Source organism: Parasteatoda tepidariorum, chromosome 3 (genome assembly GCF_043381705.1).
Source record: "Parasteatoda tepidariorum isolate YZ-2023 chromosome 3, CAS_Ptep_4.0, whole genome shotgun sequence".
Classification (NCBI taxonomy): domain Eukaryota; kingdom Metazoa; phylum Arthropoda; class Arachnida; order Araneae; family Theridiidae; genus Parasteatoda; species Parasteatoda tepidariorum.
The window spans coordinates 27,819,931-27,836,134 of NC_092206.1; the positions used below are offsets into that span (position 1 = coordinate 27,819,931).

The following is a 16,204-nucleotide window of genomic DNA, read 5'->3' on the forward strand; positions in this document are numbered from 1 at the left end:
ACAGGATATTTTGGTTTTCAAAATTATAATTCTTATTACCACACATTTTGTAAAAGATACAAAACCGAAAATTAAATCTAACTGAATAAATTATTCTCATGTCATGCGCTAAGACAGTGGTTCCCAAATGGTGTTCCGCGAACTCTAGGGTTCCATGAAAGACGTAAACCGGCTCCTAAAGTTAATAATTTAAAAAAAAAATTATAACGTATTTTTTTAACCATTTTTGAAATCTGTGATTAAATTTAAATCCGATCATTAATCCATTAATTACTTAATATTTCGGTTATTTAAGGTAAAATGCTTATAAAAAAGAAACTGCAAATTGTTTTTTGGGGAAAAAATACATTATTTTTCAAATAACAATTGCATTAAATAAACTATGAAAAGGACAAACTTTTGTAAAATATCGCATTAGTACTTTCCATCGCGCTTTTCAAACTAAAATTAAATAACTAGATAGTAAATAAATATGTTTCCTTTCTAGCAATTATCAACTTTTTTCAGTAGTTCTTTTTCGTCTTCATTTTAACAAAAATCATAATTCTGCTTATTTCAATCATTTTCAGCTAATGCATATACACCAAAAATTAATTCTTAATAAGACGTGATTCAGCTCCAGAAATTCAACTTTCGGATTTTAAACCTCTTTTAAGATTATTAATGATAAAACAATGAAAAAATGATCTTATTAAATATTTTCAATATAAAGCAGCCTTTTATAGTGTTAAAAAGTTCACAGTTGTCTTAATATACTTCAATTATAAAGTCTGGGTTTCATCGAAAGAATGTCCCTTAGGGTTCCATCCTTAGGGTTCCATAACAGATCCCTTAGGGTTCCATAACCGAAAAAAATTTGAAACCGCCGTTTTATCATGATAAAATTAATAAATCATCATTAAAAATCATGATAAAGATAACAAATTTTATCCCATTTTCCATATCTTATCACATACTGTAAAACCATATTTTATTGTTAATTTTGCTAAAATCATTATCAAAGTACTTACGGCAAAAGTTATCAAACGTTTCTGTGTTCTGGTAAATTTTTTCCATATTTTGGTGGTAATGACGTTACTTTTTTTTAAGTGTAATTTGAGGAACAACATTGAGGAAGGATTTAAACAGAACCATCACGAACTAAATAAAGTGAGCTAGTGTTCAAAAATTTGGATGTGCTACTAGTTTTTGACACATTTTAGAGGTTACAAAAATTATACGAGATAATTATTTACTTCTTTTGGTTCTTGTTAGAGAAAAAGCATCATATTTGTGTTTTTTTAAGATTTTTACTTTAGTTTGGTAATTTATTTTTCGTAAAAAATACTTTTTTAAATAATATCTATTCAAAAGTAAATTTCAATAGTATTTATATGGTTATACCATAAGCATCACATTTGTGCTTTTAACATTGTTACTTTAGCCTCCGTGTACCGTATTTTTCACAAAAAATGTTTTACAAATAAAATTAATTCATAAGTAGCAAAACTTTCATGAATGGTCCTAAATGTTTTTAATAGTTACAAATAATTCTTTACGAGTTTCTGAGACATTAGCGGTCTTAAGAATGAAACTGGATTATGAATGATATTGATATTAATTATTATCACTTAAATGTTTTGTACTCTACGCTCTTACATCAATTAAATAGAATTAATCTATTATCATGGTTTGAAAAAAAAAAGCAGATACGAACAAGGTTCTTATCTTGGACAAATTCCAACTCGATATCCGGTTCTTTTTATGAATGCCGGATATGTAGCACTTGAAAGCTGTGAAATATTATTTTCAAGTACTTCTTGTGAACAAGGTAAAGAAACAAAACAATATTATAAATGATTTAGTTTCTTTTCAAAGCTATTTAGATTTGTTATGTGGTATTAAAAATATTTAGTATTAAAAAAATATTAATCTTAAATTCCAAAAAAAAAAAAAGAATCTGAAAATCAAACTTATAAAATATGAAATTTATTTAAATGTAATTTCTAAAGGGCTGTTCATAAAAGGGGTCATACTTGGAGGGAGGAGGTTCATGAAACTGTTCTTAGTTACAGAGCTTAGTCTGCATCTTGGAGGTTCCTCCAAGATGTAGAGATGTCACTTAAAGGAATCATGGTTTCAATCACAATCACAATGAAAATTTATTTTAATCTGACTTTCTTTTTCCATTTTCCTGTACTTGTAATGGTATTTCTTTTAAGCACTTTCAGCAAACTTCAACCAGGTTATTCATTTGTATGTTATTTTCAAAAAATAAATTTACAAACAAAAATAGATAGTTTTTGCTGCGTAATGTAATTGTTCTCATAGTCATGATCAAATTCATTTTGCACGCATCAACAAACTAAAAAAGTTGCTCCTACTGTAATTTTTAAGAAAAAAAAATCTAATAAGTATTTTCCAAAAGTCAGAATAATATATATTTAACTTTTTTTTCAATTTGAAAGAATTAATAATACGGTACATAGTTAATCAATAGAGAATAGTAGAATAACATCACCATTTTTCAACAGACTATACAACAAATTTTTGAATTTGGTGAAATAAACCTAGATTATTGAGATAAAAGCAGTAAAACGTACATTTCTCCTTTCGTTTTTCTTTAATAATCTTTTTAAAAAATAGTGGGTTATTTTTAGGATACCTAGTACCATATAACAGATTATTTAATTCATAATCAATAAATTTTTTGCTTTATTGATTGTTTTTGCATAAATTATCGGTATATATTTGCTTGTAAGGTTTTATAATTTTATTATTCAAGATGTTTGGGGGAAGAAATTGCATGCTACTGTTGTTGTTGTCGTATGCCATTAAGGCAAAGATGGTGCACTCCTTCATGTTTTCCAGTGGCGCCATCTATGGCCAAGAATTCGATTTCTGCCACACACATACGTTGCTGCCTGTTTATAAGGCGGACCCATTCATACATCCACAGATTGCAATTTCGACCTGGACCAGAAAATGATCAATATCCTATTCAGAGGTATGATTTGTTATGGGAACTTGGAGGACTTTGTAACCAGAGAGATTTAAAGTGAGCTAGTCACAATTTACTGCAAGGGGAGTCTTTGGCCTGCAAGGATTGAACTCACGACCTTTTCGACATGAGCCCAACTCTCTCCCGACCCTGCATCTTACCGTTGAAATGTAATATAAAGAATTCTGAAAGCTGTATTCCCAAATAAAGAGGATGCATTGTGTTTGCGTTCTAATTAATTTTATTTGGTAACAATGGGGAAATTTTTTTTAGTTAAAATATATTTTGTTTCTTAAGAAAAATGTATTTGAAAAATAAATTTAAAACTTCGTTAATTACACTTGCGTTAATTACATATTGATTAGAAAACGATACACGATGAATATTTCAATTTCAGAAGTATTAAAAAAATTTCTTTAAACAATTCAGAAAAAATTGCAGTCAAAGCAATCTTTCGTATAAAAAATTCAAAAATTAGAGGCATATATTAATGAATCTATTTTAATCACGCAGAGTACTTAAATTGTGTAAACAATATATTTGAATTTTTTGTTTTGTTTTTGAACATTTACATTTTATCGTTAATGTCCACCAATAAATTCTTCAAATTTCGAACAAGATAGATTAAACTTATCCATATATCAATTTGTTAATGTGATAAGAATTTTTTAAACACGGATCTTTTAAGCTTTTTGAATTCTTTTGACAATAAAAGATAACAAGAGCAAAAACATAAATGGTTAACACAGGTGAAAAATAACTTTTTACAAGACCATAAGCACAACGATAATTTTATCAATCAATATCCGTAATGCAAAAATATTGCCCTACAAATTATGCTGAAATATTCTTAAAAACACTCGACAATGGATGAGGCAATTTTTTAAAATTATGCGCCCAGGTAAAAAAGTCATTTTTTAAATTTCGATTACTCAGGAACTATCCGACCAATTTCATTCAAATTTTGTATTAAGTCATGTAAAATTGCATTCTTTAAAATGATGTAAAAATTTGTACAACAAACAATTCCTAATTTAACATACAATTCCTAATCATTCTTAAATAATTTAATAAATATAATAAATAATTATTAAAAATCATTTTTTGTATGAACTTATCTTTAAATAAACGAATTTTTGTGTAAATTTTTGCAAATTGCGTGCAATTTTTTTTCGATTCACTTGAAAAGTTCTCGAGATATTGGGAAATACACAGCAAAATAATTTGCAAAAATTGATAACAAATAATTGATTTTCATAATTTTCATTAACGTGGAAAAATTGGCTATTTTCTTAAAAAAGTTTCACAACTCTAAAAATATTTAAGCTATTTGTTTGTTTTGCATCGCAGATAATTCTGTACAACAAGATGATATCACACAGTTTAAAAATATAACTTTGTTTTAAGAGTAAAGTATTTCAACTGGAGCTTATTTTTTTCCCTCTTGGCGACATCGAAAAACACACCTTAAAAACTTTCCTTTTCTCTTTTTACGTACACAATTCTCTTAATAAATTAATTTTTCAGGCATTTATAAGTTTCTAAAGAGACATAGGCCGTTTATAAGATATTAGGAAGGCCAAGTAACTGCCTTTTCAAATTTCTTACCGCAAAACATACTAAAATTCTGAAAAGAGAAAGTGACATAAATACAAATTATTACAAATTTACCAATATATAATTTTGAAAAACATGACTATAATCATAATTAAATTATAAAATTATTACATTACAAATGTAATTGTAATGTAATAATTTTATAATTTAATTGCTATCTCTTTCACTGTAAAAAATTCCGGACCAAATTAAGGTACAAAGTACCGGTACTTCGGGTGCATCATCCGCAAAATCCATTTTACCATAAATTATTGTACCATAATTTTTACAGTAATATTTATTTAATTAGAGTGATTCATTGATTTTACGGTACCGTAAAATACTGATCTATTGTAAACATTAAGATAGATTAGATTTTTTTTTTCAGTTAAAGGACATGTTAAACATTTACGTAAGCGCTTTACTGTAAAAAATAGCTCTTTAAGTGCCAGTACTTTTATCGGAATTTGATCCGGAATTTTTTACAGTGTAGTCCCCCCCCCTCAATAAGGGGGGGGGGACAAACTACGAAGATTTGATTCCATCAATATGCGATCTATAAGTCTTTAGAAAGATATCAACCAGAAAATAAAGATAAAAATTACTTTCACAAATGTCATAAAATTTCTCATTCATCAAAACACGTGTTCAAATTTGTTCTTATATTACAAATGAATTGTTAAACACCCCGAAGACCATTATTCACCCACATGCAACAGACCGTATCTCTCCCCTCCCGGAAGAAGGTCATTAAACTGATCCCCAAAAAAACAATTAATGCCGCATTACCAAATCAAATGACCAGAACCGTAAAATTGCTGCACATAACAAAAACAGTCTTTGTTTTTGACCACAAGATGCCCTTACAGATTTTGTGTAAAGGCGTGTCCCCCGGTGAGGGTACCCCGTCGTCCTAGCAACTACCAATCGATGGTTAAAGTGAAGAGTCAAAGATCCCGCATAAGTTGATATACCATTGCATGCTTGATACAGCGGGGGAAAAAAAAACCTTGTTTATGTGCCCAGCAGGAATACCTAATTTAATTAACACCTGCTTCCGGAATGTAACATGGGATTCTGTTCTGCATTTCCGACACAGAGAATTGTCATAAACGAGGATTTTATATGTTTTACTGGATATCATATTTGTTTTGTATAAGTGGTAAATTTAAGATTGTACTTCGAAGCTCTTTCGACAAAGAAAATAAAAATCTATTTTGGTGGAAGAAAATTGTCTGGACTTTAAATGGGACAAGCATAGCTTATACATTCACAAATATATTATACTTTCTGAAATCCCGAAAATTTCGCTCCCTTTTTGTTTCTAAATAGAATTAGTTTAAAAAATAAATAAATAAAATAACAATTTTCACTTCTTTTGCACAAAGCAGCTTTCGGTTTACTCTACAAATATTAAAAAGCGTGTTTCTAAACGCATTTCACTTTGATTTTTGGGTTTTCTTATTTTGATACTTTTCGCCATTTTGATAGTTAGCAGAGAGGACCTAACTAAACACTAAACTTAACTTAATAGTCACGAATAACTGTTACAAATCCACGACATATTATCTATCTAAAAGTTGAACTATTCAGTCTAAAGATTTGATTTTTGTTTCAATGAAAACGTACAAACGGTATTGTATTTTACGTTTTATTGTATTTATATGATAAAAACTTCATCATAATGCATATAATATCATATCATTGTTTGGACTAGCTTGACGTAAAAAGGCAGAAATATCGCAAGAATAAAAAGGTGATTTTAATATTAATATATTTGTATAGAATCGATAAACGTATATTTTCTTAAAATTTATTGAAATAATAATGATAATCAAGTTTTTTTCCTCGAAAAAGTGAGAAGTTATTGTTTAAAATTAAGTACTTTAGCGTTCTTTTAATGAAAACTCTGTAAAAACTCCGGATCAAATTGCGGTAAAATGTAGAGGCATTCAGAGTGCCGATATTTTTTACCGTAAAATCCATTTTTCAGAACAAAACGAAACAAAAGAATCTAATATACCGAAATTCTTCCAGTAACAATTACCGTAAAATTACTGAATCATTTTAATTAAATAAATATTACTTTAAAAGCTATAATATTTTATGGTAAGAATGGATTTTACGGATGGTGCACCCAAACTGCCGTTACTTTATACCGTAATTTGATCCGAATTTTTTTAAAGTGCAGATACTCGATAAAAAGAAAAATAATAATAAAATAATTTGTGAAACTCTATTCTTCTGTATTTTTTGATAAAAATGCATTTCATAAAACTATACTTAAAGACAATTTTATAGCGCAGTTACAAATGCATTACATAACACATTTTTTATAAAAAATAAAAATTTTNCCGTAATTTGATCCGAATTTTTTTAAAGTGCAGATACTCGATAAAAAGAAAAATAATAATAAAATAATTTGTGAAACTCTATTCTTCTGTATTTTTTGATAAAAATGCATTTCATAAAACTGTACTTAAAGACAATTTTATAGCGCAGTTACAAATGCATTACATAGCAGAGTTTAACACATTAAATTATTTTTCTTTTTATAGAATTTTAACACATTTTTATAAAAAATAAAAAATTTTCTTTTAAAAAGATTTTTTAGTATGAGTATTTATGCAGCTTTAGAACAGACATAAAAGCTTATTAAGAAACTTGTTTTGTGTGTAATAAAATTTTTAATCGGTCTTGTAACAAAATGAAAGTATTTTTAAATCAATCGAGGTGAAACAAAAGAAAAAAAAATAAAACAAAATACATGTTATCAATGATTTCAATGATTTCAATGATTATCAATGATTGGATTATCAATGATTATCAATGATCATTATCAATGATTTTAAAAATTCTTTTTAACTGAATGAAAATTGATATAATAGTTAACGCTGCAGCCAGACGAATTACGTTACATGATATGATATACAGGATATCAAAATACGCTGACATTTAAAATGTTATTACAATGTTAAATGCTTTCAAACGACATTGATCCTCATTTGTAGGTTATCGTTTTCAGAGATAAGCATAAAAGCAATATTAAAATAGAATTGTGTGTAGTTTTAAGAGTTATAACGTATTTATAGTTTTTACTAGTACTGTAAGTTTTACTTCAAATGCTTAAATCAGCGATAACATTTAAAACAAATTTGCCGTTATGTATTATGTTCAAGACTTTAAATAAATTGTTTTTTTTTCATGCTTGGTATTCATTAGAAACTTGACAAAAAAATTAATGTCTCTATGATAAGTAGAATTTTTGATAGTTTTTTCCCTAAGTATGAAAGCAATATAAATAAAGACATCATTTCTGAATTGTTTTTTTATTCATAGGGTGAGTGATAATGAGTAACGTGTACTAAGACTAATACTACTAATACTAATTCAATGTAATACTACAGATACTAATTCTATCTTATTTTTCCGATAATATTTTATAAAATACAATGACTTTTGTTTCTTTAAAATTTTTAATGTTTACATAGTGACAGTATAACTAAGAATATATGCAATAGCGTCAGCAAAAGCACTTGTTTTTGTATTGACCTATTCGAGACAAGAAAAAACAAACAAACTAATTATTGCATTATTTTTTCTGTGATTCCTAGTTTCCTTTATTTGTGATCTCATTTAATGGAATTATTAATTGAATGAAATTATTTAAAACATTATTATAATTTAAATGGAATTATTTAAAACAAAACCGAAGTTTATAGAAATTTTTTAATTCCTTGCTATTAGAAACTGTTTCCCTGAATAAGTTTTCAATATTTTTATAAAACTAACTACATATCTTTTATATGGATAGCTTGAACACAAAGATAAGATTTCTAGTATCAAAGATAAAATAGCTCATTTTTATAGCCTATTAATTTTAGATATGTAAATATTGCTTTAGATCTTTTTCTTAAACATTCTTTGCAAAAACTTTAATATTTACTGATAAATTCAACTTAACTTTGCTTTTTAATTAGTATTTATCAGCACTATTATTTAATTCGTGTTAGTGCAGTGCTATATAAAAAAATCTCTGTACTCTTGCAGTTGTAGTGACTTTACAAGATCCATCACTTTCACAGGTTATTAATTATATAAAATATAAAGGTCTTATTATAAACATTACATAACTATTGTAACTAGAATAAACATTTCATATAAATTAAAGATTAATATTTTATTTGCATATTTTATAAACAAGCTATTTATTATTTTCTATATTTCAATATTTAAACGAAATTAGAAGCTCCTGCAAAATCGACCAGAATGTAAAACGGAGTATTAAGTCCGCTGATGTTCCCACTTTGAATTCAAACTTAAAGTTAATTAAAGATAACTCTAAAAGTTTTTCTAAATATTACATAAATTATGTAATATTTAGAAATATTTAAAAAAAATTTACAATAAGTACTTTAAAATTGACTTTAGTTTCTATGAATAATGGCCATTTTATCCATATAATGAGACGCATAAAAACTTGTAAATTACCTGTATAATCAAAACTGCAGCTTTCTTCTAGAATGCTTACCCCCTTTTTCATGTTAACATACGAATTAAAAATAATATGCGTTTTTTGTAATACAAATGTATTTAATTTTTATTATTAATTTTATTTCTCTTTTCCGTTTTATTTACTTCATTTGTTTTAGTTAACCATTTGTATTTAATGTTTTATTACTAAATATATTGAATATAAATCCAGGAAAGAAAACATAATCTAGAAATTGAATATCGCATATTTATAAGGCACTCAAATATTCGAAATTTACTTTTAAATACTATTCAAATATCTTAAATCAAAGAACATGCAGGTATATGTTATTTTTAAATATTTATGCATGGAATTAATAATCTTACTGTTGGCATGCGGAAAAAATAAATTTTATTAAGGTAAGAGAAAAAAATCTAGATTTTAAACACATTTTTTAAACTTGATATAAAATTGATTTTCGAACTAGGTTTTTTACTTGTATTGCCACTAAGAATTTAACACTAGAAAGACAGAAACTTAGTAAATATCTATGTTGCCCAAAAGCAGTCAAAATGACTGCATGATGAAAGAATATCTAATGTGTAAAGAAATTTGTTTAATTAATTTTTAATATTTTTTTATATTATTTACAGTTATATAACAAGTTATTAGTATATATTAACAATAAAAAATATTTATACATCTTGAGAAAAATATAATTTATGCATTATTATTTGCACATTTTCTGCAAATGAAAAAGCGGTTAAAAAGCAGTCAAAATGACTTCCTTGGGCAATCTAGTGTTAAACATATCTTGCTGCTAGATTTTAAACGTGTCCGTTACTTAGATTTTAAACACAATTTCGAACTAGATTTTGAAGGTATCTAGCTAAGATTTTAAACCTATTCTTCAACTAGAATTTAAACCTATATTTCAAAAATGCGCAGAGAAAATAATTCTGATTAAATTCCTGCACTGAATGGTAATGACATTTTAATTTAAAGAAAAAAAAACTATGATTTTTGTTAATAAAACTAAAATATATGATATTTAAAACATTCATTCTCTTGGTTTTCCGTTCATGTAGTAAAAATTTACCGGAAATGATATACAAAATTATAGTTCTTATTACCACATATTCAGTAAAAAATATAAAACTAAAATGTAAATTTAATCGAATAAATGGTGTTTTGCCAGGCTCTAAGTTATCAAGATAAAATTACCAAATTTTATCAATTTATTATCTAACCATATTTTACTGTCAATATTATCTAAATCTCGGTAAAAATTACCGAAATTTTCGGTTTTCCTCTACAGTCAGAAGCACCGTAAATTTTACCATATTCTTGTAGTTTCAACCATACTTTTTGATCAGCGTATATTTTAACTAAGATTTTAAACATATGAGCAAATTTGATTTTAAACATATCGTTGAACTAGATTTTAAACCTGTGTATTAAAATATTAAATAAATATTAATCATTATTTAGAAGCAAAAAAATAATCCTACATCCACTGGAAAACTTTTTCTTAAAAACAGACAACCTTCAGATGGCTGGAAACAACAAAGAAGTAGGATGAAGGCAGCAGGTGAAAAGAACTTTTCCTTTAATCACGACATCAGCTGAAGATCAACCGGTCAAAGTCAAAACATGTTAAAAAAATTGCTTTTTCTCAAAATTAGTTTTAGTAATGTTAAAGCATATTCATGACATAAATCACTCGAAATGTAAGTTTGGGCACATGCTGTAAATAAAAGAAAACTAAATAGCAATTATTATTATTATTTTTTTGTATGATGGAAAAGAATGCTGCTCTTTTGTCTCTTAAAATAATATGTATTTTATGTACGAAATAAGTGCCCAAATATAATTTTAACTATTATTTTTTTCCTTAAAACTGTGATTAAGCATCTGTTTAAATTTTAAATTGAGAAATTAATATTTTATTTGAAAAATGATTTATTTTCTGAATAAAATATATTTTTTTATGTACAATTTATTTGATATTTTGAATTTTTTTTATAAACAAAACGTATTTATTTAATATAAACAACTTATTTGATAGTTTGATTTTTTATTAACAAAAGCATTTATAAATATTTTTTTGTTTCTTTATAAACAATTTTCAATACAAAATTAAAAATTATCTGAAAATCAATAGAAAAATGCAATAAAAAAACATATATTGTTTTCAGAAATATAGCAAGTTTAAAAGAGCAATTCAAATTTAAATACAGAATTTTTTAAAAACATTATTTTATTCTGCAATTTCTTCCGAATGTATTTGACATATGTGCAGAAAAAATTCATATCCAGGTTGCTAAAAAGATCCTGAGGGCATTTTTCTCGAGCTTAATTTCTTCACTAATATTTAATTCGGAATCTGATGATGCAATATGCGTACAGGATGGGTCTGAACAAGTCGTAAAAACTTTAGGGGGCGTAGATCACATCATAAGGATTAAGAGTTGCATAATCCTTACGATGTGCCCTATCTCCCCTAGAAGTCGTACTTGCTAAGTGGCGCGTACATCGCACGCCAAACTTTTTGTTCTTGTGTCTTTGAATAGATATTTTTCATTTATCTAAATTATCCTAATTTCAAGTATTCTAATGATTAAATATCTAAAATGGCATTTTAATTAGTTCGGTATTAAATTTTTAATCCTAATTTAAAGATTTGACGACTAATTTTGGAAGCTCTCGCTAAATATCTAAAATAGGATTTAAAGTCTAATGCTGAACTAATTTAAATGCTATTTTCGACAATGATTATTAGAAAAAAAATAAATCAAGATAACTTAGATAAATAAAAACACCTGTTCAAAGACACAAGTAGAAACAGTTCCTAATAAACAAGAGCCCCTAGCGACGTACGACGATATTTCCTGTCAAGGGTTCCTGTGCATTTCTTAACCCTTTATGATGTGCTCTAACTCCCCTAGAAGTTTTTACATATTATTCAGACTCATCCTGCATATATTTACTAGGTAATGAATTATAACCTACAAATGCATTGAAATATTTTCAGTGCAGCAGTTTTATAGCATAGACATTTGGACTTAATAATGTGCGTCAAGCGTTAAATTAACTGTCGTTTTTATCATATTTGCAATAATTACAAACCATTTTTCGATTAGAATATAAAGTAAACAGCTATAATGCATTCTAAGAGTTGTTCTTTCAGAAATAGTGACGTATACACTAAATTTGTTTTCATCATAAGTACTTTCTGTTACAAATTGTGTATATGCTGTAATCGAATTTGTCTTGCGTAATGAATAGTAAAAAAAGCTCATGATAGATAAGAGTAATATTTGATAAGATTTCTCTCAATGGTTGTAACCATTGAGATAAATTTGGATAAGTTTACCTTTGATTGTTATTATGGATCTGTTTGTCATGTTTATCAAGAGTTAATAGAATACGAAAATGTACTTTTTTATTTATAAAATGTGAAAATTAGGAATGTAATGTGTGGAAAAATAGTGCTTTTAAGTATACAATAGGCGTTGAAATACTTTATTTAAAAAAAATTTTTTTTTTTTAATTAGTTGCTAGTCAGGATAAGTTTATTATATATGAAAAATGTATACGTTAATGTACATAACAAATACATGAATATAGTATATTTATATTTTTGAACATTAATAAATTTAAAGTATTAAACGCGTTATGATAATAGTTGCATTGCATTTAAATGGAAGTATATTAATGATTGTGCAGGACTCGAAAATATTTGTATGAATTAATCAATAGAGGTAGTTCAAAAAAAGTCTAAATGTAAAAAAAAAATGTTCGTTGAATTAAATTCAAATAAAAATGGCCTTTTATTTGATAATATTTAGAGAAACCATGCCTAAATGTTTAGGTTATTGATCATTTCACATGGAAAGATTATTTTGCGTTTTTACGAAAATCAATAAAAAACGTGTAATTTGTTTCAGAGCTTAGTAGGAAAATAAAATATACGCAATCAATTCTGAATTGAGTACTCTGTTACAATTAAATAAGTTTCTCTGTAACAAAAGAAATTCAGAAATATCAATCACCAAGGAATGAATCTTTTTAATTTGTAAATCTCTACATACATTTAATTTTCTTCTCCGGAATATCTGGAATTGATTCTTATACTAATTTGATTTTAAGTGAAGATTGATACTAATTTAATGCAATTTATATGCTTAAGCATATAAATCACATGGAAGCTCTTCACACATTGCAATTAAAGGCTTTGCATGTGTAACCAGTGTTTAACAAATTATTCTTTGTATATATATTTACTTTCATTTCATTTTATTGTGATCCTTAGTTTATTAATTAATTACTTATGTAGTCTTAATCAAGAATTAAACAAGTGGTTCGCTAGTATTTTACCATTAATCAATGTTTAATTTTATTGTTCTAATAATTCATTAATTTCTTGAAAAAGCACATTTACAAAGTTTTTAATAAACATAACCATTTCAAAAAGAATCAACAATTAAATAGAAAATTTTACATACTGAAAGAAAATTATGTATCTTACTCAATTGATAAAGATATTTTTTGATGATTGTGAAAATTCTTTCATATCTACTTTATATTTTTGGAATAAATGTTAAGATTTTTTATTCTTTTTCACAAGTTATGGTTTATTTAAAATATGTTGAATATTTTTAAACGAAGTCATAAAATCATTTATTTATTTAAAGTTTTTTAAATAAACAGTAATGTTTGTGATTTGTTCCAATAATACCGAACGGAATTTTCTTCAATTTCTCAGAAGTTTCAGAGGGGGAATTTGGGGAAATCCAAATCATTAACTAAATTTTCTATTTTTATTAATTGAAAATTATTTTTTTTAATGAAATTCAGTTGCAAAAGTAACTCGAAGTGCAAAAGTTCTCATAAGCATTTAGAGAACCTTCTTACAAGAGAAGCGTACGCACATCTGTAAAATCTGTATTAAATTAAATGAAATTGAAATGAGCGTAAATTTAAGAAAGAAAAAAAAAGGAAAAAAAACCTGCTTAAAAACCTTGGATAGGGTAAAAATTTGTCTCTAATGCTGTCCCATGTCGTAAAATAGTACCCCCCTAAAAGTTTAAATTTATTTACTTGCAAAATAACGAAACTTTTTTTAGCTCCCTAGGATTCGTAGTACAACGGTGAAGCTATTCGCCCTCTGAGATTAAGGGCTCAAATCCCAACTCAAACAATTGATTTATATTTCTAGATTTATGATCTAACAAAAAAAATGGCAGCTGCTTTTTATTTTTTAATTAAAAACCGTGGGAGGCTTTCGTGGTTTTCCTCTCCATGTAACGCAAATGCGGGGTAGTTCCATCAAAAAGTCCTCCACGAAGGCAAATTTTTCCCAATACTTGATCCAGGTGTTCCCTTGTCTTCTGGATTGGGTTCAAAATTACAAGGCTATGGAGTTGAGCATTATTAGTCGTAAACCCAAACATTGGGTTGGCTGTTTTACGATGGTTATGTTATAAAATAAAAAAATAAAAAAATCTAAAATATGCTAGCTTAAAACTTCATAGCATCTAAAAAAAAAGAGTTCCGTTAGTTTTCTTTTTCAAATACAATATACTGTAGGTTTATTCGCTATTGTCTTTATATTAAGGGGTGGAGGAGGCATATTACGCATTTTCCTTTAAACAATTCTAATTTATGAACGCAGGATTGATTAAAATGGTGATAGTTGTGGGAATTATTAATTCCACTCAAAATTATATTCAATAATTTCTACAGCTCAAAAATACGATATTTGTTATTGTTTACCAAGAAACTAAAAAAAAAGCAAAGAAAAAAAAACATCAATGTATTATTGAATCTCATATTCTGGTATCAATTATATTCATTCTGATTTTAAACTAAGCTGAATTCAAATTTTAACCATTAAATGTAAAGGAAATTTGCTTTTTTTTCTACTCAAAAAAAATAATTTCTTGTTGTACAATCTAAAAAGGATTCTATATATCATAATTAGTTTATAATTAAGAAAATTTACAGAGTAAAATTTTATCAAATAACCTTAATTCATTTTCCCAATCTTAAATTCAATCTTTATATTCACTGGAAATAAAAAAAGAATAAAATTCCACTCAGGCAATTTAAGCGATCTCAGATTGCTACAGAACATTTAAGTTTTTTATAAAAGTAGAATTTTAAATATAAAGCCAATAGCTTCTTAACGTTTTCAAAGAAGCGATGAGAAACTTTTTGAATGTACCTTATTATAATCCCAAATCATTTTCCAATTTTTTCCAAGAAATTAAAATAAAGAATCTCAAAATAAAATAATAATAATACGCATGCGCATGTCTGGCCTGCACCACACACAACTTGCTTTCAATTTATTTATGACCCTGAATTATTTTGACAGTTCATGTTTACGTTTTTCTTTTTCTATCTGGCAATCAATAAACGTGGATTTTATCCCTAAAAATAAATAATATTCGCAATAAACGTTGCCCTTTTATAATATTGCAAAAATTATACTTACCTTAATACCAATAATCCTTGTTGTATTGAAAACTAAGTATCCCTGAGCAGGATTTGAAATAAAATCGTCTTCTTTATTTTTCTTCTATTTTCTACACATTAAAAAAGCAAACGATTTTATAAACATTCTATTCAAAACACGAAGGAATAAAAAACGTAAATAATTGCTCTTCAGGAAGGAAATGAAGATGCAATGAGATGAGGAAGAGTCAGAAGATGGTGAGTGGGAGTGTAATCGGCACTGCAGAGTTGCGCCCGTAAGGAAAGAGCTACAAGAGCACAGCGGGGGTGAAAATATTGGAGATGAGAAAGATGAGGGGAACAATCACAACAAACGCGGCCGTTAGATGGCGTATCAGTAGAATGACATCATCCTATTAGCACCATTTTTTTGGATTACGTCATTTGATTTTTGTGTATAAGTGCAAATGATTATTTTACGGATCAAGAATTTGCCGAAAGAATAAGATAAATAATTAATGAAAATTATTTCTACATTTATAAAAAAACTTACTGAAACAATGAAAATGAACACAATACATGTAAAAGTCGCAATAATCTAATTAATAAACGATACTACCTTTTAAAAATTATAAATAAATCACTAAGTTCCCATGCATTATGCTCTTGCTTAAATTTCATAAAAGTAGTAA

General features: G+C 26.8%; 1 protein-coding gene across 1 annotated transcript in view; it reads right to left on the bottom strand.

The window, feature by feature from the left end:
* Positions 1 to 15,883, bottom strand: part of LOC107450117 (tubulin polymerization-promoting protein homolog) — a 35,514-nt gene extending 19,631 nt beyond the window's left edge. The window contains exon 1 of the mRNA XM_016065852.4: positions 15,553 to 15,883. The gene's annotated coding sequence lies outside the window, so the exon portion shown is untranslated. The remainder of the gene's footprint in view (positions 1 to 15,552) is intronic.
* Between the last annotated feature and the right edge of the window lie 321 nt (positions 15,884 to 16,204).